The sequence below is a fragment of the Galleria mellonella genome, unplaced genomic scaffold (assembly GCF_026898425.1).
Source record: "Galleria mellonella isolate WM207_F2 unplaced genomic scaffold, CSIRO_AGI_GalMel_v1 utg1260, whole genome shotgun sequence".
Lineage (NCBI taxonomy): Eukaryota > Metazoa > Arthropoda > Insecta > Lepidoptera > Pyralidae > Galleria > Galleria mellonella.
In genome coordinates, this window is record NW_026441985.1 from 1,546,954 (window position 1) to 1,571,033 (window position 24,080).

Consider the following 24,080-nt stretch of genomic DNA (forward strand, 5'->3'; position numbering starts at 1 on the left):
TGCTGAAAGATGTCTCTTTATACCCTTCCTCTTCTTCTATTAAAAGATTTGGTGAAATTTTAGTAGAACCTCATTTATCATCAGACGGATCGTATGCTTGTTTACCACCATAGCAATATATAGAAGATCCTTTCGTAATAAAATTAACATGGCACCTATACGAGATTGATCCCTATCAGTCAGAAAATGAATTATCACAATTAAATAGGATATGGTGAAGTTATCGAGAAACATACGCATTTTAAAAATTACAGACAAATCGAGATCCTTCTACTACATCAAGAATGTTGGTTAAAAAATTGCTTAAAAAATTTTGCACATTTTTTTTATTGTACTTTTCTAATAAACCATCGCGAGCTTATTACCAGCCCTGTGGTCCTGGTATATATAGAATAGGCAAACCCTTCCTTTCCCGTAGGTATCGTAAGAAGCGACTAAGGAAACTTAATGGTCGAGGGATGAGGGATGGGCAACAGCGTCCATCTTAGAACAACATTAATGCCAAATCGCCTGCCAAGCGTGGCAACTACTGGCAAAAACCCCTTATAGGGAGGCCTACGTTCAGTAGTGGACAGTTAACAGCTGATATAATAATGATCATTATGTGATTTTTTGTATTCATATATTTTTATGAATTTGCGTAGGTATTTATATGCATGTATATATGTATGTATATGTGTATATGTATCTGTGTATGTATGTATATGTATGTGTATATGAATAATAATGAGTAGGGATATATATTTACATTATTACATGTATCACATCTCCATATTTAGAAATAATCATTGTCTCATCATCGTGTCTCCGATCAAACTGTTTATAATTACTCCTCTCCATCCAAAGGTTGCCTGGAAGAGATCGCTTTTAGCGATAAGGCCGCCCATTGTTTTCTCATTGTGATTATTTCTTGTATTTGTTTATATCTATAATAAGTTTACTATTGTAATCTTTTGGAGGAAACAATAAGTAGTATCTATCTATTTGTCATCATTAAAATTACCTATGATTAAAATTTCCTACTAATAGTGGTAAACTAAATTAATCAGAAATACAATATTAAAGACTCGCCTACTGCTATGTCGGATACAAATACGCTCAGAGGCATGTCGAATACTATATTCACCAGAACAGTAGCATTTAACTAATGCCTGTATTTACCTCACTTAGGTTTACTGTTATAAACATTCATTATTTAGTACAATAAAAGGAAACATGAATATTGCTCAACGTATTTAGAAAATAGGTATATCTCAGTAAAGTGAGAAGTATAATTAATTTCTCAATAGTATTTTTTTATACTACTTTAGTGGCAAACAAGCATACGCCCGTCTGATTGTAAACGGAGTTACTGTAGCTTATGAACGTCTGTAATGCCAGGGATGTCTCACGCACATTTCCAACATTTAAATATGTCCATTTTAAAGAAACTCACGGTGCAGTCTCTAGGAAACACCTCAGCAGGAAGATTATTCTACAACCAGAGTATTTGTGGGAGGAAGGTCCTCTGAAACTGCACTGTGCATGACCATTCTGGTTCTAAGGTGCGAGGATTGATTCCCTGTCAATAGCAAGCGGTGCGATAGCATCTACAGATAAAAACAAACAAATAAAAAGTACCTATAGATAAAATTATAATACTTGAGCAAAAAATGACAGATTTTTTTTCTTTGACAAATAATAGGTAGATGGATACATTATGTACATTAAAGTTATCTGTTATATCATCAGTCTCCCATTAAATTTCCTAAGAATAAGTATACACATTCTCAAAAATGTAACCAATTATTCTCATTAAGACCACCAATACAAACATTGCTTTACACTTAACAAACTTTTCACTCTCTTTGTCAACTCGTACTTAAATAAAAGAGACAGAAATTTTCTGTGTCTACAATAGACAGGTAGTTAATTAAATTTTAATGGTCCAATACGATTTGGAATGAATACGAATCGATTCGCCGCAAACATTGATCGTGTTACCTAAGAACGTTTTAATTAAAAAGCGGTGTCTCTTTGACATGTTAAAACGTGCATTTATTCCATATTTAGATAAAGATAGTTTTTTTTTTATTTTTAATATCCAGATGATGAAAATTAATAGAACTTTTATTTGATACTTCAAAGTTCTTTAAACATTTTTAGTCTTTTTTTACTTTAACTCAAGGGTATCTTATTTATAAAGGGTATTGAAATCATCCCTATCAAAAGATACAGTGAGAATAAAAGCGTTGTAATTCCAAAAGTAATATAAGTAGCAGTCATGCCTATTATCTGAAATGGGATCTCATGCAACTGCAGGCGTCTTTTACTTACTAAATAATTACTTTCATTAATGTATAATAATAATTCAAATAATGTGAAAACTTTAATATAAAACTCGATAGGAATTTATTGTGTTATTAAGGCTCTAAATCATGATAAATAAATTTCCTTTCACATTTATAAAATTACTGTGTCCGTGACTGTCCATTTAACTGTCATAAAACTAACCAATATTCTTTTTCGTGTCAAATACTATGTATATACTTTCCAACTTATATGACGATTATTTGAGTATCGAAAGTTAACAAATAAACACTTTTTGATTATTACTTATTTATTTATTTTATATTGCACCACATAAAGAATAATACAAAGATAAATATATATTACACTTATAAAATACAAAAGGTGGTTTTATCGCTAAAGCAATCTTATCCAGACAACCTTTGGGTAGAGGAGAAAGAAAAAAAGACGGTAGCTATTTGGCGCAAGAAGTGTAACTAATAAAAAAAAGAAAAACACTAATGTTAATAAAACATACCTTATTAATCATTCTTATTCATTCTTATTTCTTCATTTTCTTCTTACTTATTAATATGAAAGTGAATTTGATTGTTTGTTTATTTTTGGATTTTTATAGACTAAATTGGGCGTCATGAAATTTGGTATACATGTAACATTTGGGATGAAGTAGAACGTAGGCTATTTTATCTCAACTGAACAACATATCTTTGTCCCGCAGACGAAGTTACAGTTAAAAACTAGTATTGTTATAATTAAGAATAATTACGTTCTATGTCAAAAGATAATGAAGAACTGAAACCCGCGTAGTTATCAAAACAAAACAATTCCAAACGATTCCTCACTCTCCCTCGTTAACTGGTAGCTCGTGGGAGCGAAGTGCGTGATCAACAAAAGCAACAGGAAACTACACTGACAGTAACAAGTGGCGAATTGACAGCTCCGAGTAGGGCCTTATTGACCGGGTGTATCTTTTCCTATGTTCGCATCTCTGGAAGTTGCAACGTTGACTCAACTAAAAGTGTTTAGTTGCACACTGGGCAAGTTTGCGCAAAATTTAGGTATGATTTAATAAATACTAACTGTATCTCTTGGATTTGTTCACGTTTAAAGTAAAAAATATCCTTTCTGTTTTTGTAGAGTATAGTCTATATGTGTATGAAATTTCATTCGATCCTATATATTCACTAAAACATAATTGTGTAAGAAACAAGAATACCAGTTGAAAGATTGCCAGTCTTAACTCTTAAACTCTGTACATATATTAGTCTATGTAGGTTATTCTAGTATATGTTAGTTAGAGATAATATCATTACGTCATTTTTATGCAACTTAGAATAGCAAATAAGCTAAAGACCCACCTGATGGAAAGTGATAACCGTTGACTGTAGTAGTTGGCATGACAGTAGACAACAGAGTATACTGTGTCGCCCATGAAACTCCTCATACATTGCCATTTTTGGGGATTAAGATGTTGTCTCTGTACCCTGTAATTTCACTGCCATATTCCATCTTTTAAACCAAAACACAACCACACACAGAATTTGATCCGAGGTACACAAGCAATCGACTTTTGTACAAAGTCTCCCTCTGGTACGTACCATGGATATCCATGATGCTAAATTATTATTATTATATTAATATAATTTTGTAATAAAAAATGTACATTTTATCACATAACGTTTCCAAAGCTGTATATGCCTATAAATAATAAACATGTATTTACCTAATATAAAAGATACTGTTTAATTATTCACAAAAGACGCTATGAATTATTTGCATCCCTTACTAAGTACCCTAATTCTCTTTGAACTTGTAACAAAAGGGATAGTAGTGCATTCGTGTCTATAAATATATTATGACATAGAGATTACTCAATATCATATAAATTCATAAACTTTATTGTTTAATATTTAATAATACATAATTCATACGAATTATTAAATGCCTTTGTAATGACATTGTGGAATTGTAATAACTGACTAAATACTGCGATTGTTTATAAAAAAAAAATGTAATGACAAAAGTTGTGTTTATTATCATAATTTGAATAAAAAAGACCAATTACTGCAACAATAGATATTATCTCGGCTGTCAAAAAGATGTCCAGCGCCATCTACACGGAGGGTGGGCGAAAATTAAAAAGACATTACGTAATGACATTAAAATTGCCCCCAATTTTAGTACTTAAACGTAGCCAGGTGTCACAACACTAAAAGGGTCATTATATTTTTATGAATTCCACTCTTTATGGTGGGTCAGGCGGGAGTGTAACGCAGTTACGATACTTGAATATTTTACGATCAATTTTTCATACCAGTTTCAAAGAAATTCTATGAGGCAAAGTCTTCTACTTTAAATTTTCTTTTTTTGTATAATTAATATGGAATTGTCATATTGCTTTTTAAGTTATTCTAACAAAATACTTATTACACTATAATATAAAATTTTTAAATATATATATATGTGTATTTATATATAGATATCATATATTATTAATATTAGAGTTGGGAAAGGTTAAAAAAAGAAAAGGAAAGGTCAACACATCCTTTGTCTATTACTCAATCGTGCATACACAGCTCAGATGAATCGTATGTAATTGGACACATTGATATTATCTTAAATTATACAATACTTTTTTTATATAGTCTTATATAATTCATAATCAAAATCCACGGATTCAAACTCGTTAGCAATAAATTAAAATATGACATTTTAATTATTTTTTTATGACAGAAGTTAGTAATTTTATAATAAAGGATCCCTAATTTAACCCACATTAACTTTATTAGTTTTTGTATAATAAAGTAACAGTGGGTTACTTTAAAGTATCTAATAGTGGAAACATAAATATTTTGACGTCTCGATAGCACCAAAAGCACCGAAGCGCTTATCTTATCGGCTCTTAATGTTGAGACACTAATGACCTGGCCAGGGTAAACTCGTTGCCTCCGAATACGTTGACAAGTTCATTAGTGAAATAAATGGGCAATTTTGAACTTTCTTGCCTTGTATAAAAATCTTTAATTCCACCTGACTCAGATGAATTATTATTATAGATATTTTATTTACTTAACCAAAGGTGACACAAATGACTGTTTTTCGTATAACACAACGCTCACATTTATATAAAAAATCTTTATATCAATTTATATATATATTTATATATAATTTTTTATGCAACTTACGAATAGAATGGCAAACAAACTGACGGCCCACCTGCTGGAAAGTGGTAACCGTCGACTACAGACATGACCAGTACCATGGGCATAACAGAGTAAACTGTTTCGCTCATGATATCCCACATGCGTTGCCATTCCTGAGGACTCAGGTGTTATTCTTCTGTACATAATAAATTCACTACCAAATCCTACCCATCAAATCGAAACACAGCCATGTAGAAACACGACAGACAGGAGTGGGGCAGAGGTGCCCAAGCAAATGATTTTTATACAAAGTCTCCCTTTGGTATCAACCAAGTAACGAATTCTATTTCAATTTCTATGCTTAAAATCATTACAAACGTAATTTCGTATTTAAAAGAGTGTGGAGAATAGTAAATTTGTCGCGCATCCGTAATCCGTAACATACATGGTTGGTTTCTGAGCAGATTTCGGATTCGCACCGGGTAAGTCGCTCGTGTGACATGTGATTTATTCCTTTTATCTTCGAGCGGTGGGGATTTCAGCGAGATAAGATGTAACTTCCCTAAAATCAAATCGTGGATGATTGCTCGAGCGATGAAATTGTGATGCTGATAAGTGCGATTTCTCATAAAGCGATCTAATGCTATCCTTACTATTATTAGCTATAAATATTATAAAAGTGAATATTTCTAAACATATTTATATGTGTTTTACTCGATTTCACTTAAAGCGCTAAAAATTAGTACACGTGTAGGTTATATATCAACTTACCACAGAGAATACTTTATATACATGATACACGCAGACAAAACCATGGGAAACCGATAGTATTATATACGTGAAAGTGAATTTGTTTATTTGTTACGTTTTGGTGCTTTAATAGTTCAACTAATTGTTATGAAATTTTATATAATTTCATGTACTGAGTGGGACAGAGAAAGCCATACGTACTTACTATATTGGTCAATTAATTAATTATTCACATACGAACAAAGCCACGGAAAAAAGTAGTCTAGTCAGTAGTAAGTAAGTTAGTTTTTAAAGTTGAATAAAAAATCCGTATGATTGCTTTATTTTACATACAAGATATCATCATTTGACGCTCCCACCGTTATATTACTAATCCTACTTTAAGTCCAAATAATCTTAGTCGAGCCCTTCCTTAGACGTCATAAAACAGTAATTTGAACAGTTTAGGTGGACCAATAAATCTTTTAATCTCCGTGAGTTATCATCAGACGCACCGACGCACCGTGGCGACTTTATTTATTATATCAATTAAGAAATTCTTCACACTTATAACAATTATGCAGGAAAACAAAATGGTGTCCTGTTCGGCTATCCATAACGTTCGTTAACTATTGTAAAATAATAATAATGAATAACTTGCGTTCAGTCATTGTGAAATAGGATGAATCCTAATTAATTAAATCTTCGGTTGCGGAATATTCATTTATCAAACGAAGCAGAAAATGGTCGTGGAATTCCTCGACAATTCTACAAACGTTTTTGGGTAAAGGACAAATATATTTTCATACGAATACGTATCCATAGTATGTATTATAATTATGAATATAATTCCTATGCTTTCCCCATAATTATTATATATCCCATATCTAATTATGTTTTCTTCTTCCATTCATCTCTATTTGTAGTAAATCTGACGATAATTTTTATTTTTTCCATCTCATTCTGGGTCTCCCTTGATACTGTGACGGTTCGCTTATAGGGAAATAGATTCAAGAGGGGAAGGGGAGTGCAACAGAATATTTGTAATTATCAATCCGGTAAACTCCTTGATAATTAAGGGGTCGGATGTGACGGTTCGCCTATAGTACAATAGGTTTAATAACATAAGTACATAGAAAAGAAACAGGGGTTCCTATGGGTGACCGCTGCGAAAGCTGAGCTATTTAATATAAACAAACTTTAAAGTCAAGGTTCACAATAGCGTACAGAGATGACGTTACCATATATGAAATATTGACACAGAAAGGAAACTCCTTTGATGTGTTTCCAAAGTGTAGTGGATGTCACAAGAAAATTTAATAAATTAAACAAAAAAATATTATATTTTATATATAACCAAATTATAGTTTACCTTTTATCATCAGATGTAAAAAAGGATGCATACAACACAGTTTAATAAGGTTTATGAGAGCCTTTGAAGTTTTATAAATTCGATAATCAATTTAATAGAAAATACCAAAATACGTTAACATATAATTAAATGGAATTTGAAGAAAAGTTCAGTTCGAATAATAGGCTAAATCTGATTATTGAAATATCTACCCTTCGGTGACATAATCTATGACGTTATTAGAGAAAGAATAGAAAAAAAAAAGAAAAAAAAAGAGAGATCGGCGGGCGCGCGGGAGTCGCTTTTTAGGAATTGCGCAATAAAAGAAAAAAAAAAAAAAAAATGGCGCAGGAGTGGTGTTTTAAGGAACTGCGCAATAAAATAAAAAAATAACTAGGATATAGATCTAGGAGGGACTGGTTCGATGAAGGGGTTTGAGATCTTAGTGTATCACTATCGATTAAGTGTGTGAAATTAATCAATAGAAGACTGGAGAATCCGGTGAGCTTGTTCCATTTATTACTACGTAGTTAGATTTTTGACTGTGATCACAGGCAAAGTCTATACTTAATATTTTTCCCAACAACTATTAAAATACGTATTTAGTCGAGTCTATATACCTTTAGGTAATGCGTATATCGTTAAATGCAATCACATTTGAACAAAGTTTACATCAATATAATTTACGTACTTACGTTATTCTACTCATATACAAAATCCAATTATATGGTCGTTTGATAGAACTTCATCAATTTGATTCAATGTTCTAATTGTCCAGTTTTGGAAAATATTTATTAAATCAGCTATTAAACTATTATAATACTAACTAGTTTCATATCTAGTTATTATAAAGTATTTATTTATTGAGGATAATAGACTAAAGTGACTATGGTCTGGTCTCATTGCTGGGGAAACAGCCATTGATGAGAGAGAGAGGGGTTATTGAGTGGCGACCCTGTAAATGCAAGTGCGGTGTGGGCTACCTCCATTGTTTGGAGTGACTGTTTTATGTGTATTGTGGGGCCGTTCCTTGTGTCAGTCGGTGGAAATTGCCTGTGTTCAGTCGTGGGTTGGTGATGGTTGAGACGATGATGATGATGAAATATTTGTATTTATTACACTATTACAGTGTTGGTTTGGAATATCTGTTCATACTTAACGCTTCATGGTGAAGTGGTTTTATACCATTACTCGGTCGACCAGATTAATGATTCTTAGTCTATATTTGATTATCCATGGCTACATGTGGGGATTTGTTTTACACCAGATGTACAAAGAGACAGCTTAACTGTTGCAAGTGATATTATGTGAATGTAATACTTTTAATACATTATTAATTGTGTTACTAGATAAATTCATGTGACTGTGGGGTATTTATGGTAAACAAGCCTGTATTGTTTAAATAGATATTTTGTCTTGATTTATTATAAACTTTAATATTGATTTTGTTGTAGTAAGCAAGCTGATAATAACAATTCTGTGTGTATTACTGATTACTAATAATATTTAATTATGCTGATATTATAGGTGTGGATTTATTTCCTAATGGTAATAAAAGTACTGAAAGATTCTCTGACTATAGTTGCTCTTGACTAGGTGTGGGGTTCAGTATGGAATTGGTACTGTATGACACTTGTGAGGCTATGTATTTTGCTCATATTTAGAAAGGAAGTTGTCCTGGCGATGGGGTTTGTATGTATGTTGTTTGTTCATGTTATATTGACTAGACAAGTTCGGACAGGGTTAATATTAGTGAATATTTACTGGATTTATATTTAATATACATGTTTTGAATATTTTATGGGAATAGTATGGAGATATACAAGTAGTAAAATATAATATTAGTATTTTATAAATTTAATTATTGAGTTATATGTTTATGTCGGACTGTATCCAAGGAGATATTATCCTATTAATATCAAGTTAGGACAATTACTTTAAATATTAATAAAGCAAACATTAACACTGATTATTCACTTCTTTAATAAATTTACATTAGAGGTTAGGAATCAAATAGATAGCATATTGGGAAATCTTCACCACTCATGTATTTGAGGAATGTTCTTGATAATTAGTACTGTATGTATATATTATTGCAAGTACAATTGCAATAAGAATGTTAAACTTCTAATCTTCTGTTCATTCTTGAATTTGAAAGTAAGCTTGGCTACTGATATGAATATAAAACTGCAGCATTACTGGATACTATTAATTATTTCTGGTGTAAACCATGATTATTTATGTCACTGATAATTTAGTTATATATTACGGTTGATATATGATGATTTTATATTTAATTATATTAAACAAATACAAATAAACAAACTTGCTAGTATTTGTTACGTTGACAGTTGTGATAGATAATCAAAATTCAATTCAATACATCAATACGTCATTCAATACGTCATTAGTGTGACAGATGTCAAACAAAAGGAGAATATACACGTTATGATTCTATATCTAAATCTATAGAAAATTTATATAATTTTCAGTTATTTTATAATAACTGTAGGGGAAATATTGGAATTATTTATATGATAAATTTCACTTAAATGATATGATAATTATTTAAAGACCTAATTTCTTAGGAATTTAATCATGATGATTTAAACACTAAAACACTTGTTTATCTGAAAAATCCTCTTAGTAAATAGGTTTACTAAGACACTAAATGGAAGTAGATATAGTATAACTATAGTACAGCTACAATAATTGTATGGGACTTACTGTCCTTTCTATACAAATATATATTTAATCTATATCTTTCACATTATAATTGTGCAATATATTGCCTCTACTACTACAACATACACAAATAGGACTTATTGTCCTTCCTATATACCTATATATAATAATTGACCTGGCACTTTAATGTGTAATTTATTAGTACTTATGACAACAACCAATTAGGACTTATAGTCCTCTCTATAAAGCTACATAATTATTTAATCTGATTATTTCACAATGTGATTAATCAAACCTCTACAAATATTACAAAAGATCTCTATTACTCTCAACACAATAATAGCTTGTTGGACTTAGTGTCCTCAAACTTATAGAAAACCCAACTGGTTATTTCACGAGACGTTGTTAACTTGTGATTAATCAGTGTCTTTTAAAGGACTTATAGTTCCTTTAGATAAATCTCTCTGAATAAATAATTGGTTAATTCACAATGTGGTTAATCAACAATAATAAATAAAATAATTGACTGGACTTATAGTTCATTCAATAGCACTCATTACTTTTAGTAGCTCTCAACCTATTGGTTGGACTACTCGTTCTTAGGCTCCGGCCTAATCAACAGATTTAACTTGAACCTTGAGTATTCTTGGTATTAAGTAAATAATATTAAATTGACAATGCTATGTTATGATATAGCAATTATCAACATTATATGGCTTGGCCAATTCCAGGGTGTGGAAGGTATCCCCTATCACACAAATCTTCATCTCTATCGGACTGTCTTCACAGGTGATCTCTAATGTCACATTATAGGGCCGAAGGGTTATGTCCCAACAAAGTAGGTTCTGGTGTCTGGGTGATCTCGCTTCTTGGTCTGATCTCTTGTGGAGCCGAAGGGAAACCCCCATTGAGTAAGCTCGTAACAGGGTGACGCTGGGAAACAGTTTCGTACTGTTAGTGGGTGATCTCTATGTCGCCATATAGGACTGAAAGGGTCATCGCCCATGAGTAAGCTCTTGTGTCGGAGTGATCCTGGGATTTCAGTTCCGATCCGTTTGCCTCTGGCAAACACTAATTTATACTGGAAGCATCGTGGGGCTGGTGGAGCCACTGTAATGTTGAAGTAAATGTACTTATGTTTGGTTTGGAACTGAGAATACTCATGCCCTTATTACCATCAGAGTGCATTAATAAATAGTAATACCCTTCCCTACCTTTTAGGAGGAAGAGTTATAGATAGTTGGAAAGTCTTCCACTGGTCCGGGCGTGTGAGGGGCCCGACCGCTCCCCCATTTTTTATTATTACAGTTATTCTGTAATTTACTATTAAATTAACATAACTTCCTAGTTACACGAATAATGAGTGTAATTCATTAATTATTTTTAATCCTTAAAGCTTTATCAATTATCTTCATTATTTAACTCCTATCATATACCAATTAAAGAACCTTTTGGTTATTACACACACGACGGGTCCTACATTACTAGACGATCACACATTTATTTATCTGGCCAAATGATCAAGTGTTCTACTATAAGATCTGTTCAATATTATATGTTATTGTAAGGGTTTATATGATTCATAGGATGTTTGGGATATATAAAGCAATATAGGTATGGGGTTATATTGAGGGTGTTAGGCCATTCTTTAGGGTAAGTTTTCATTAGATTTTCATGGGTTTTCATTAGATTAAGCCTTCGTAGGTTTTTTATAGGCTTTGTAGGTTTTCCATGTGTAGCTTAGTAAAGAGAGGGTAGTTATTTTATAAAAGGGGTACAAAAGGGGGGGACCATCACAATTGGTGCCGTGACCAGGATATGATTGGTTCATGGCTATTTACATATTAGACCAATAAGAACACTTGGTCACAATTGGAGCTTGTGACTTCAGGGATTGGTTATTAAAATATGAAGGAGTATAAAGTTAAACAGTAATATCTGCTAATAGTATAACTCCAAACCAACTTTGATGATTATGACTAAATAATTATACCGTCATAGATCTAGGATTTGGACCTAATTTCATGAGCTCTATATAGGTAAATAGTTTTATTTTACTGTTATCTCATGTTCTTAGGATTTAATTTATCAAATTCATTCAGTGGTTACCTATTGGAGTCAATTATACAACAAATTTACATGATTTGGTTTATATTTTATTTTACTCTATATCAATTGAGTAAATAATATTAAGTATTACACTAATAGGTACATAACAATAGTAGTGAGGATAGCTTGCTAGGTTATATTCAGTTCACATTGATCTAATTTTATGCTATAGGACACATTTATTATTCTTTTGCTTCATTAATTCTCAATACTTACTGAACTATTAATTTAACATTATATAAATTTTATAAACAATAATTATGCTATAATGACTTATACATAAAATTTATTAAATTCTTTTTATTGTGAAAGAAATGACTTAAGATGAATTAATGACATTATTTATTTCTGAGGAAATTATTGACTTTTATTTCATAAACTTTTATGATGCAGTGACATTGATTATATATATAAAAAAAAAATATTAAATAATTATGATTTGATTTTGATCATCCTAAGATGTTTAAATAGCTTATATAATGTTTTATAGGGGGTTTCAAATTGAAAGTTAGACGTGTCATAAAATATCATTAAGGTTAGTTAGGGCCTTTAGTTACTTTATTTGATTACCTAAATTTGAAAATTTAATTAGGTGTTTTCATGTTGTTAAATTTAATTCCAACAATTTATTAGGATGCTATTATAATATTTTATTTATGGTTCTATACATAATTTCTTTATTCCACTTTACAATTATATTTCAGATTTTATTTGATTATTCGCTTATTTTGACTTAGACACTTATTATAAAAAAAAAAAAAAAACTTTATACTTATATCAGAGGGAGATTTTGTAGGTTATTTATACATATACACTCTTTACATGCCTAAGCATTTTACATACTTAGATGTTGCGCACACTTAGTTTATTTTGCTCTTTGTAATTGCACATAACACAAGACATTTGTATCTTTTTAAATGATAATTTATTGTACAAAATAAATTAATTGATGTATCTAATAGTTGGTTGTATTTATGTTGGGTTTGCTGTTGTGATCTTTTGGAGGAGGCGATGGGGGGTGTCTATCTACCTATCTAATGGGGTTACATAATATTTTATTATAAAACTTATTGATCATGTTATTTCTGAGAGTATTAAGAAATAGTCATTCGTAATTTAAGTATATTAAAGGAATTTCTTATAATAAGAGTTTTAAACTATGGGGCCGTTTGTATTATTTTATGCAACATATTTATAGGAGTCTTAAAATTGGGGGGCCGTGCAGGAATTGTCAGATAGGGGGGCCGGTGGTGATAAATTATTTTTTTTATAAGCTTTACTTCTGAATGATGAGAAAAAAATATTTGAATTTTCTTAGGGACTGTTATTTTTTTTATTCAATGAACACTAGGTTTATTTCTTAGATAAAATATGTATTTTTGGTTAACTTAGACGTTTCATAAAGTTTTATTCATATTGTTTGAATTTATTTTAACAAAATTATTTGAATATCTTCATTTTAATATTTAATTATATGTTAATAAATAATTAAAATATTTTTAACTATTGGGATATTCTAGTTATGCTTTTAGTAACATAGCAACTATCTTTCAATTGAATATATGTACTAGGGATTTTATCTAATTATTTATTTACACTTAGACAATTATTTTAGGATTCTTTCTTTTTGCATTTATTACATTTTAATGCTTAGATTTTTCACTTCATTTCGCTTTAGGTTTCTATTTAGGCTCTTTCGCTTGTTGATACATTACACTCATACATTTAGGCTTTTATTCTGAACTTCCACTTAGGTGTTTAACTTGTATCTTTAAATAGATACTTTATCTAAATTTACTGATACAAATAGAGTATCTATTGGGTTCTTTACTTGAAGCTCTTCACATATTCAGATTTTATACATTTAGACTCATCACAAACTTAGGCTTTTCAAACATTTAGGTTTTATAGATTCCTTTACACACATTTAGGATTGTATTCATTTATGCTGTTTATGACATTGTAATTACATGCATTGAATTTATTACATATAAAACTTATCTTATTGTAATTATCAATCCGGTAAACTTCTTGATAATTAGGGGGCCGGATGTGACGGTTCGCTTATAGGGAAATAGATTCAAGAGGGGAAGGGGAGTGCAACAGAATATTTGTAATTATCAATCCGGTAAACTCCTTGATAATTAAGGGGTCGGATGTGACGGTTCGCCTATAGTACAATAGGTTTAATAACATAAGTACATAGAAAAGAAACAGGGGTTCCTATGGGTGACCGCTGCGAAAGCTGAGCTATTTAATATAAACAAACTTTAAAGTCAAGGTTCACAATAGCGTACAGAGATGACGTTACCATATATGAAATATTGACACAGAAAGGAAACTCCTTTGATGTGTTTCCAAAGTGTAGTGGATGTCACAAGAAAATTTAATAAATTAAACAAAAAAATATTATATTTTATATATAACCAAATTATAGTTTACCTTTTATCATCAGATGTAAAAAAGGATGCATACAACACAGTTTAATAAGGTTTATGAGAGCCTTTGAAGTTTTATAAATTCGATAATCAATTTAATAGAAAATACCAAAATACGTTAACATATAATTAAATGGAATTTGAAGAAAAGTTCAGTTCGAATAATAGGCTAAATCTGATTATTGAAATATCTACCCTTCGGTGACATAATCTATGACGTTATTAGAGAATGATAGAAAAAAAAAAAGAAAAAAAAAGGACGGCAGATCGGCGGGCGCGCGGGAGTCGCTTTTTAGGAATTGCGCAATAAAAGAAAAAAAAAAAAAAAAAAATGGCGCAGGAGTGGTGTTTTAAGGAACTGCGCAATAAAATAAAAAAATAACTAGGATATAGATCTAGGAGGGACTGGTTCGATGAAGGGGTTTGAGATCTTAGTGTATCACTATCGATTAAGTGTGTGAAATTAATCAATAGAAGACTGGAGAATCCGGTGAGCTTGTTCCATTTATTACTACGTAGTTAGATTTTTGACTGTGATCACAGGCAAAGTCTATACTTAATATTTTTCCCAACAACTATTAAAATACGTATTTAGTCGAGTCTATATACCTTTAGGTAATGCGTATATCGTTAAATGCAATCACATTTGAACAAAGTTTACATCAATATAATTTACGTACTTACGTTATTCTACTCATATACAAAATCCAATTATATGGTCGTTTGATAGAACTTCATCAATTTGATTCAATGTTCTAATTGTCCAGTTTTGGAAAATATTTATTAAATCAGCTATTAAACTATTATAATACTAACTAGTTTCATATCTAGTTATTATAAAGTATTTATTTATTGAGGATAATAGACTAAAGTGACTATGGTCTGGTCTCATTGCTGGGGAAACAGCCATTGATGAGAGAGAGAGGGGTTATTGAGTGGCGACCCTGTAAATGCAAGTGCGGTGTGGGCTACCTCCATTGTTTGGAGTGACTGTTTTATGTGTATTGTGGGGCCGTTCCTTGTGTCAGTCGGTGGAAATTGCCTGTGTTCAGTCGTGGGTTGGTGATGGTTGAGACGATGATGATGATGAAATATTTGTATTTATTACACTATTACAGTGTTGGTTTGGAATATCTGTTCATACTTAACGCTTCATGGTGAAGTGGTTTTATACCATTACTCGGTCGACCAGATTAATGATTCTTAGTCTATATTTGATTATCCATGGCTACATGTGGGGATTTGTTTTACACCAGATGTACAAAGAGACAGCTTAACTGTTGCAAGTGATATTATGTGAATGTAATACTTTTAATACATTATTAATTGTGTTACTAGATAAATTCATGTGACTGTGGGGTATTTATGGTAAACAAGCCTGTATTGTTTAAATAGATATTTTGTCTTGATTTATTATAAACTTTAATATTGATTTTGTTGTAGTAAGCAAGCTGATAATAACAATTCTGTGTGTATTACTGATTACTAATAATATTTAATTATGCTGATATTATAGGTGTGGATTTATTTCCTAATGGTAATAAAAGTACTGAAAGATTCTCTGACTATAGTTGCTCTTGACTAGGTGTGGGGTTCAGTATGGAATTGGTACTGTATGACACTTGTGAGGCTATGTATTTTGCTCATATTTAGAAAGGAAGTTGTCCTGGCGATGGGGTTTGTATGTATGTTGTTTGTTCATGTTATATTGACTAGACAAGTTCGGACAGGGTTAATATTAGTGAATATTTACTGGATTTATATTTAATATACATGTTTTGAATATTTTATGGGAATAGTATGGAGATATACAAGTAGTAAAATATAATATTAGTATTTTATAAATTTAATTATTGAGTTATATGTTTATGTCGGACTGTATCCAAGGAGATATTATCCTATTAATATCAAGTTAGGACAATTACTTTAAATATTAATAAAGCAAACATTAACACTGATTATTCACTTCTTTAATAAATTTACATTAGAGGTTAGGAATCAAATAGATAGCATATTGGGAAATCTTCACCACTCATGTATTTGAGGAATGTTCTTGATAATTAGTACTGTATGTATATATTATTGCAAGTACAATTGCAATAAGAATGTTAAACTTCTAATCTTCTGTTCATTCTTGAATTTGAAAGTAAGCTTGGCTACTGATATGAATATAAAACTGCAGCATTACTGGATACTATTAATTATTTCTGGTGTAAACCATGATTATTTATGTCACTGATAATTTAGTTATATATTACGGTTGATATATGATGATTTTATATTTAATTATATTAAACAAATACAAATAAACAAACTTGCTAGTATTTGTTACGTTGACAGTTGTGATAGATAATCAAAATTCAATTCAATACATCAATACGTCATTCAATACGTCATTAGTGTGACAGATGTCAAACAAAAGGAGAATATACACGTTATGATTCTATATCTAAATCTATAGAAAATTTATATAATTTTCAGTTATTTTATAATAACTGTAGGGGAAATATTGGAATTATTTATATGATAAATTTCACTTAAATGATATGATAATTATTTAAAGACCTAATTTCTTAGGAATTTAATCATGATGATTTAAACACTAAAACACTTGTTTATCTGAAAAATCCTCTTAGTAAATAGGTTTACTAAGACACTAAATGGAAGTAGATATAGTATAACTATAGTACAGCTACAATAATTGTATGGGACTTACTGTCCTTTCTATACAAATATATATTTAATCTATATCTTTCACATTATAATTGTGCAATATATTGCCTCTACTACTACAACATACACAAATAGGACTTATTGTCCTTCCTATATACCTATATATAATAATTGACCTGGCACTTTAATGTGTAATTTATTAGTACTTATGACAACAACCAATTAGGACTTATAGTCCTCTCTATAAAGCTACATAATTATTTAATCTGATTATTTCACAATGTGATTAATCAAACCTCTACAAATATTACAAAAGATCTCTATTACTCTCAACACAATAATAGCTTGTTGGACTTAGTGTCCTCAAACTTATAGAAAACCCAACTGGTTATTTCACGAGACGTTGTTAACTTGTGATTAATCAGTGTCTTTTAAAGGACTTATAGTTCCTTTAGATAAATCTCTCTGAATAAATAATTGGTTAATTCACAATGTGGTTAATCAACAATAATAAATAAAATAATTGACTGGACTTATAGTTCATTCAATAGCACTCATTACTTTTAGTAGCTCTCAACCTATTGGTTGGACTACTCGTTCTTAGGCTCCGGCCTAATCAACAGATTTAACTTGAACCTTGAGTATTCTTGGTATTAAGTAAATAATATTAAATTGACAATGCTATGTTATGATATAGCAATTATCAACATTATATGGCTTGGCCAATTCCAGGGTGTGGAAGGTATCCCCTATCACACAAATCTTCATCTCTATCGGACTGTCTTCACAGGTGATCTCTAATGTCACATTATAGGGCCGAAGGGTTATGTCCCAACAAAGTAGGTTCTGGTGTCTGGGTGATCTCGCTTCTTGGTCTGATCTCTTGTGGAGCCGAAGGGAAACCCCCATTGAGTAAGCTCGTAACAGGGTGACGCTGGGAAACAGTTTCGTACTGTTAGTGGGTGATCTCTATGTCGCCATATAGGACTGAAAGGGTCATCGCCCATGAGTAAGCTCTTGTGTCGGAGTGATCCTGGGATTTCAGTTCCGATCCGTTTGCCTCTGGCAAACACTAATTTATACTGGAAGCATCGTGGGGCTGGTGGAGCCACTGTAATGTTGAAGTAAATGTACTTATGTTTGGTTTGGAACTGAGAATACTCATGCCCTTATTACCATCAGAGTGCATTAATAAATAGTAATACCCTTCCCTACCTTTTAGGAGGAAGAGTTATAGATAGTTGGAAAGTCTTCCACTGGTCCGGGCGTGTGAGGGGCCCGACCGCTCCCCCATTTTTTATTATTACAGTTATTCTGTAATTTACTATTAAATTAACATAACTTCCTAGTTACACGAATAATGAGTGTAATTCATTAATTATTTTTAATCCTTAAAGCTTTATCAATTATCTTCATTATTTAACTCCTATCATATACCAATTAAAGAACCTTTTGGTTATTACACACACGACGGGTCCTACATTACTAGACGATCACACATTTATTTATCTGGCCAAATGATCAAGTGTTCTACTATAAGATCTGTTCAATATTATATGTTATTGTAAGGGTTTATATGATTCATAGGATGTTTGGGATATATAAAGCAATATAGGTATGGGGTTATATTGAGGGTGTTAGGCCATTCTTTAGGGTAAGTTTTCATTAGATTTTCATGGGTTTTCATTAGATTAAGCCTTCGTAGGTTTTTTATAGGCTTTGTAGGTTTTCCATGTGTAGCTTAGTAAAGAGAGGGTAGTTATTTTATAAAAGGGGTACAAAAGGGGGGGACCATCACAATACCTATAACAATCTACATTCAGATCTCTTTTCATGTCATATTATTTTCTTCCCTGCACATCACATGTCCACACCAGAGGAAGACTTTATACAAAAGTCGATTGCTTGGGTACCTCTGTCCCATTCGTATTTCAACCGTGGAGCAGTTGTGTTTGCATGGCTGTGTTTCGGTTTAAAGGGTGGGATATGGCGTAAATTCACTGGGTATAGAGGAATAACACTTGAGTCCTCAGGAATGGCAACGCATGGGGGGTATCATGGGCGAAACAGTATACTCTATTATGTCCATGGTACTGCTCATGTCTATAGGCGACGGTTACCACTTTCCATCAGATGGGTCATCAGCTTGTTTGCCATTGTATAAATAAAAACCACGACAAAAACTACTTGTCAACATTTCTATAACCGGTGCTACTTTCAAACTTCCTCTTATATATACATCTTTATATATTTCTCTTATATAAAACAGGTAAGTATATGATGAAATTAAACTATTATATGTAATTCATATTATTGTTATTGACTCAAATCATACATATATGTAAAACTTGTCTCTCGTTGGGTATACAGAAAATTGATATTACTTCAGAATCAGGATTTCAGAATGTAAAGATGTTTGGATGTTTATTATTCAATTACCCTTAAACGGCTGAACGGATTTGAATGATTTGGTACACTGGTAGGTTATACTCTAACTTACCACATAAAAATAAATAATAATTAAAGATCTTGTGCAAAATAAAAACTTTAATTGTTTCAAAATCAGTTATTTTATTTTAAAAACTAAACTACTAAACTGATTTTGATAATAAATTTATGGGAGCAATCTGTAGATTGTAATAAAAAAAAATTAAAGTAATAAAAATTAAAAATAAAAGACAATACAATAGAATCAAATTGAGAACCTCTATCTTTTTGCAATCGGTTATAAATTATTTTCATTCAAGTTAATAATTACCATTTTTGAATAGTCATTTCATAGGATACCTAATATACTGATAATTAAAGTATCGTATGTGTCATGCGAGAAATGCCGCGGTACACAGCTAATATCAACGTAAATTTAAAATAAAGCTTTGAGCTTTTATTATTTGACTATGGTTTACATCTATGAAGAAAGGATTTCCAGTGAAAACAAAGAAATTCCTAAAGGACTGTCATCTTAAGGAAGTCATATCGATCATGTTCCGAAGTTCTTTTAGTTTCTTTTTACACTTGTGACAATGAAGGTCACGCTTTGTTACTAAGCAAAGGCCCCACGTGTAATCAGTTTTTAGTCTCGGGAAATTTATACCAACATAAATATTTATTCTACTATTATCATATTTTTAGAAATCCAATCACGAAGGCGACTTAGTGTTGGCACACTGACAAAATATATACTGTGTCATTGCGTAATTTATCAGCTATTGTACTCTTATACGAGCATATAGGCTCTTCAATACACTAACGTACGTAGCACTTGACTACAAGTCATCCAAGTGTCGTTTACAATTATTTATTTGAAAACTAAGAGGGACTAATTCACTGCCACATTAAACCGTTGACAACTGTATATATACATCGGTGTTTATGAGTTCTAAGTATAGTATTTATTATGTTTGTCACTCGGTTATGGTGAAGTAATAAAGTACAAGATATTTTTATTTTATTCAAAACTATTTGATATCTTTGTTTATGATTTGTTTGATGTTTCTTTTTTTTTTTCTACAGTCAAATATACCAAATATAAACATATATACTTAAATATAAAACCTTACATTTATAAGCAAAAGTTGTATTTAGAGACATCGTAAATTAAAATTAAAAGAAATACCTATGTAGTTATAACAGAGCAAGTTATGGATGGAGTTAATTTCATCATAATCATCGAAGTGTATTTATATCAGTTTCATATATTGTCTGACGAAACTACGCTACTTAATACTCAAAATAGTGACTAGTTCAAAACTCACCATCAAAATAACATCATGTCTCAAATTTTGTTTATCTCTCTAATGATTGTAAACAGCGTTAACGAACTTAATTTATGCGAAAGATTTGATACCATTTAACTTGATTTAAATTATTTCGGCTAAACGTAACCAAGTTACCAACCACTGTTTACCATGTTCACCATTCTGTTTGCAGCAATCGAACCCACACCTCTGACTACCTAATCTGTATTAGAATCGTGAGCATACTTTTTTTTTATATGAACATCATATTTTTATTTGCGACACGATACATCGTGTAAACAGGGACACTAAAAGATGAAAAAGAATTCGTCAATACAAATACACTTTGTGAGGAAAGGTCCCGTAAGTGATATCATGTTGACTCGAGGGCTCACAGCCTGTTTGCTCTCGCCACAATCTGAGATTGGTAATAAGATGCGACACATGTATTATCCCGATTAAATCCCCCCAGAAAAGGGGCTTAAATGTAGTGACGCTTTAGTGACAATGTGAAGAAATATCGATTAAAATCATCTATATCGACTTTTAAAAAAAATTACAGAACAGAAATAAATAATGATAATCATTATTAAAATAATAAAGAATGTGGTAAAATCGAAATAAAAAAGAGGGATAAAAAGGGATAAGGATTTTTTCCTCAAGAATCATTGGACGAAAAATAACTTAAGATTTAGAGCGCGCGTTTAGCCACTCATTAACTGTTCACTGCCGAACATAGGCCTCCCCTATAAGGGGGGTTTTGTCAGAAGTTTCCACGTTTCGTCTTGTGTCATAGGAGGCGACTAAGGGAAATTAATGGTCGAGGGATGGGCAGCAGCATTCCTCTTTAAATATCATCAAGGCCTCTAATTGTGGTTGCCAATTCGCTTGCCAAGAGTGGCAACTACTGGCAAAGCCTCTCTCTCCCAATATGGAAAGATCTATGTTCAACAGTGGGCAATTAACGGCTGACATGATGATGATGCTACGCTTGGCACGCGGATTGGTAACCGCAGTTAGGCTTCATTTTGCCCTTTATTATTCAGTGACAAATTAATCTTAATTTCATAATTAAGATAATTTTTGAACAATGAATTAATTTTTAAAAATGAATCTTATATTTAATTAGCATAAGTCTCATTATTCGTAAGTGTCTGGCGTATTTTTATTTAATATTGTTGTAATAAAATAATGGCTGTGGTAATTTAACAGTAACTGACACGCGATATGACGTGAGTATATTGACTATAATTAGGACACAAATTATTTAAACGCTCACATCACTACGCCTGTATTTCTATATATAGATATATATATACAATACACTGTACTAACAATTGTAATGCAAAAAAATCTGTTGACAAATTTCATCGATAATATTATTCGAATCGACAGTCGATACTTTAATAACCACAACACTTCGATATGATTGATCGCCGCCCGTAAGCTTGTCAAGGCGAAGAATAACATTGTTAAGGCTCTTGTAAACGTCTCACTCCCGCGAAATCCTCTTAACGGGGCTATGGCGAGTTTGCACGAAAATAGAAACATAATGTAAATATAAATCAATATTAAATTTGTAACGTAAAACCTGATTTTCATAATACATTCATATAGATCTGTATCATGAAAATTTTATTTATACAAAATATACAGGCAAACTCAGTATAAAATGATATAGTTGGAGTAATGATATTAAAAATATTGCAAAAAAAAATATCTTCCACAGTTAACATAAAAGTCTCATAAATTATACTTCTAAGAAAGGTGAGCTTAGAAAATTGTTCCTTATAGCATTTATGAAAAAAGTTCAATAATGAATAACAATATGTTGAAATAATTATAATGAACATAGTCTCAGATACGATGCAAATCCTTAAAAAGTTGCTCTTTGATGCCCAACTTCATACCGCGAATGATTTTATAGGCTCATTGATTCATATAAAAACAATTAGTATTTTTTAATTTACATAAATTATTAAGATTAGAGAATCGTTTAAAAGTACAGACACAGAAAAGTATAATTCGATATATTTTATAAAAAAAAATTGAACAAAGAACGAACCAAAACTGTTTACTGTTAGAAATCGTGTTAACACCACTACATTATTGTAAATGGTAATTTATACACACATTCCCAAGACAAATAATGATATATGGCTATAAATAATTTATATTTCTATATAAAAATCAAATGTTATAAATCGTTTTGGATGACTTCCAAATGTTTACCAGAGTCACTCAAAGTGAATTTAAACCGGTTGTTTAAAAATACACGACGTTGTTTATTGTAGATTATATTACACCTGGAAAGCTATTATGTTGTTAAATTACAGTTTAAAATAATATTAATTTCAGTATATTCATTTTTAAACTAAACAGTAACAGTTGTACCAGCAACTAACTAATCTATGAAGAATAATCAATTCAATAACACTTTTACAGCGTAATAGTGAATGTTAAAAAAATTTCTGCATTATATTTTGTATCAAAAGAACTTAATAATAAAAACTGAATTTCATTAAAATTACCACAAAAACATATTCTAAATGAAATTAGTAAGAAATCGAAAACAAATCAATTAATATATTTTTTATTTATGCTCCTATTTAACATCAGCAGTCTTATGGCCGGTTAAGTTATTCGTTTGAAACAGACTACGATATTTATGGTCTGAGCATACTGTAAATAAACTTATCTATAATTTGTAATTAGCTTTTATAAATATTTACTCATTAAGTGCATACAATTATAAAGCTTCGTTTAAAACAAATAAATTGAACGAATCGTCTACCTTTATAAACTACCACAGATAATACTTTAATGGATGCGCTAAACCGCTCGATACTCATTTAGCGTACTCGCCTTCTACCTTACTCTCGTAATGGATATACGAAAGGGACGGAAGCCATATGGGAAACGTCGC

At 31.1% G+C, this 24,080-nt stretch overlaps 1 protein-coding gene across 7 annotated transcripts in view; it reads right to left on the bottom strand.

Moving 5' to 3' along the window:
- Positions 1–24,080, bottom strand: part of LOC113515593 (uncharacterized) — a 158,389-nt gene that overhangs the window by 57,444 nt on the left and 76,865 nt on the right. The window lies entirely within an intron of this gene.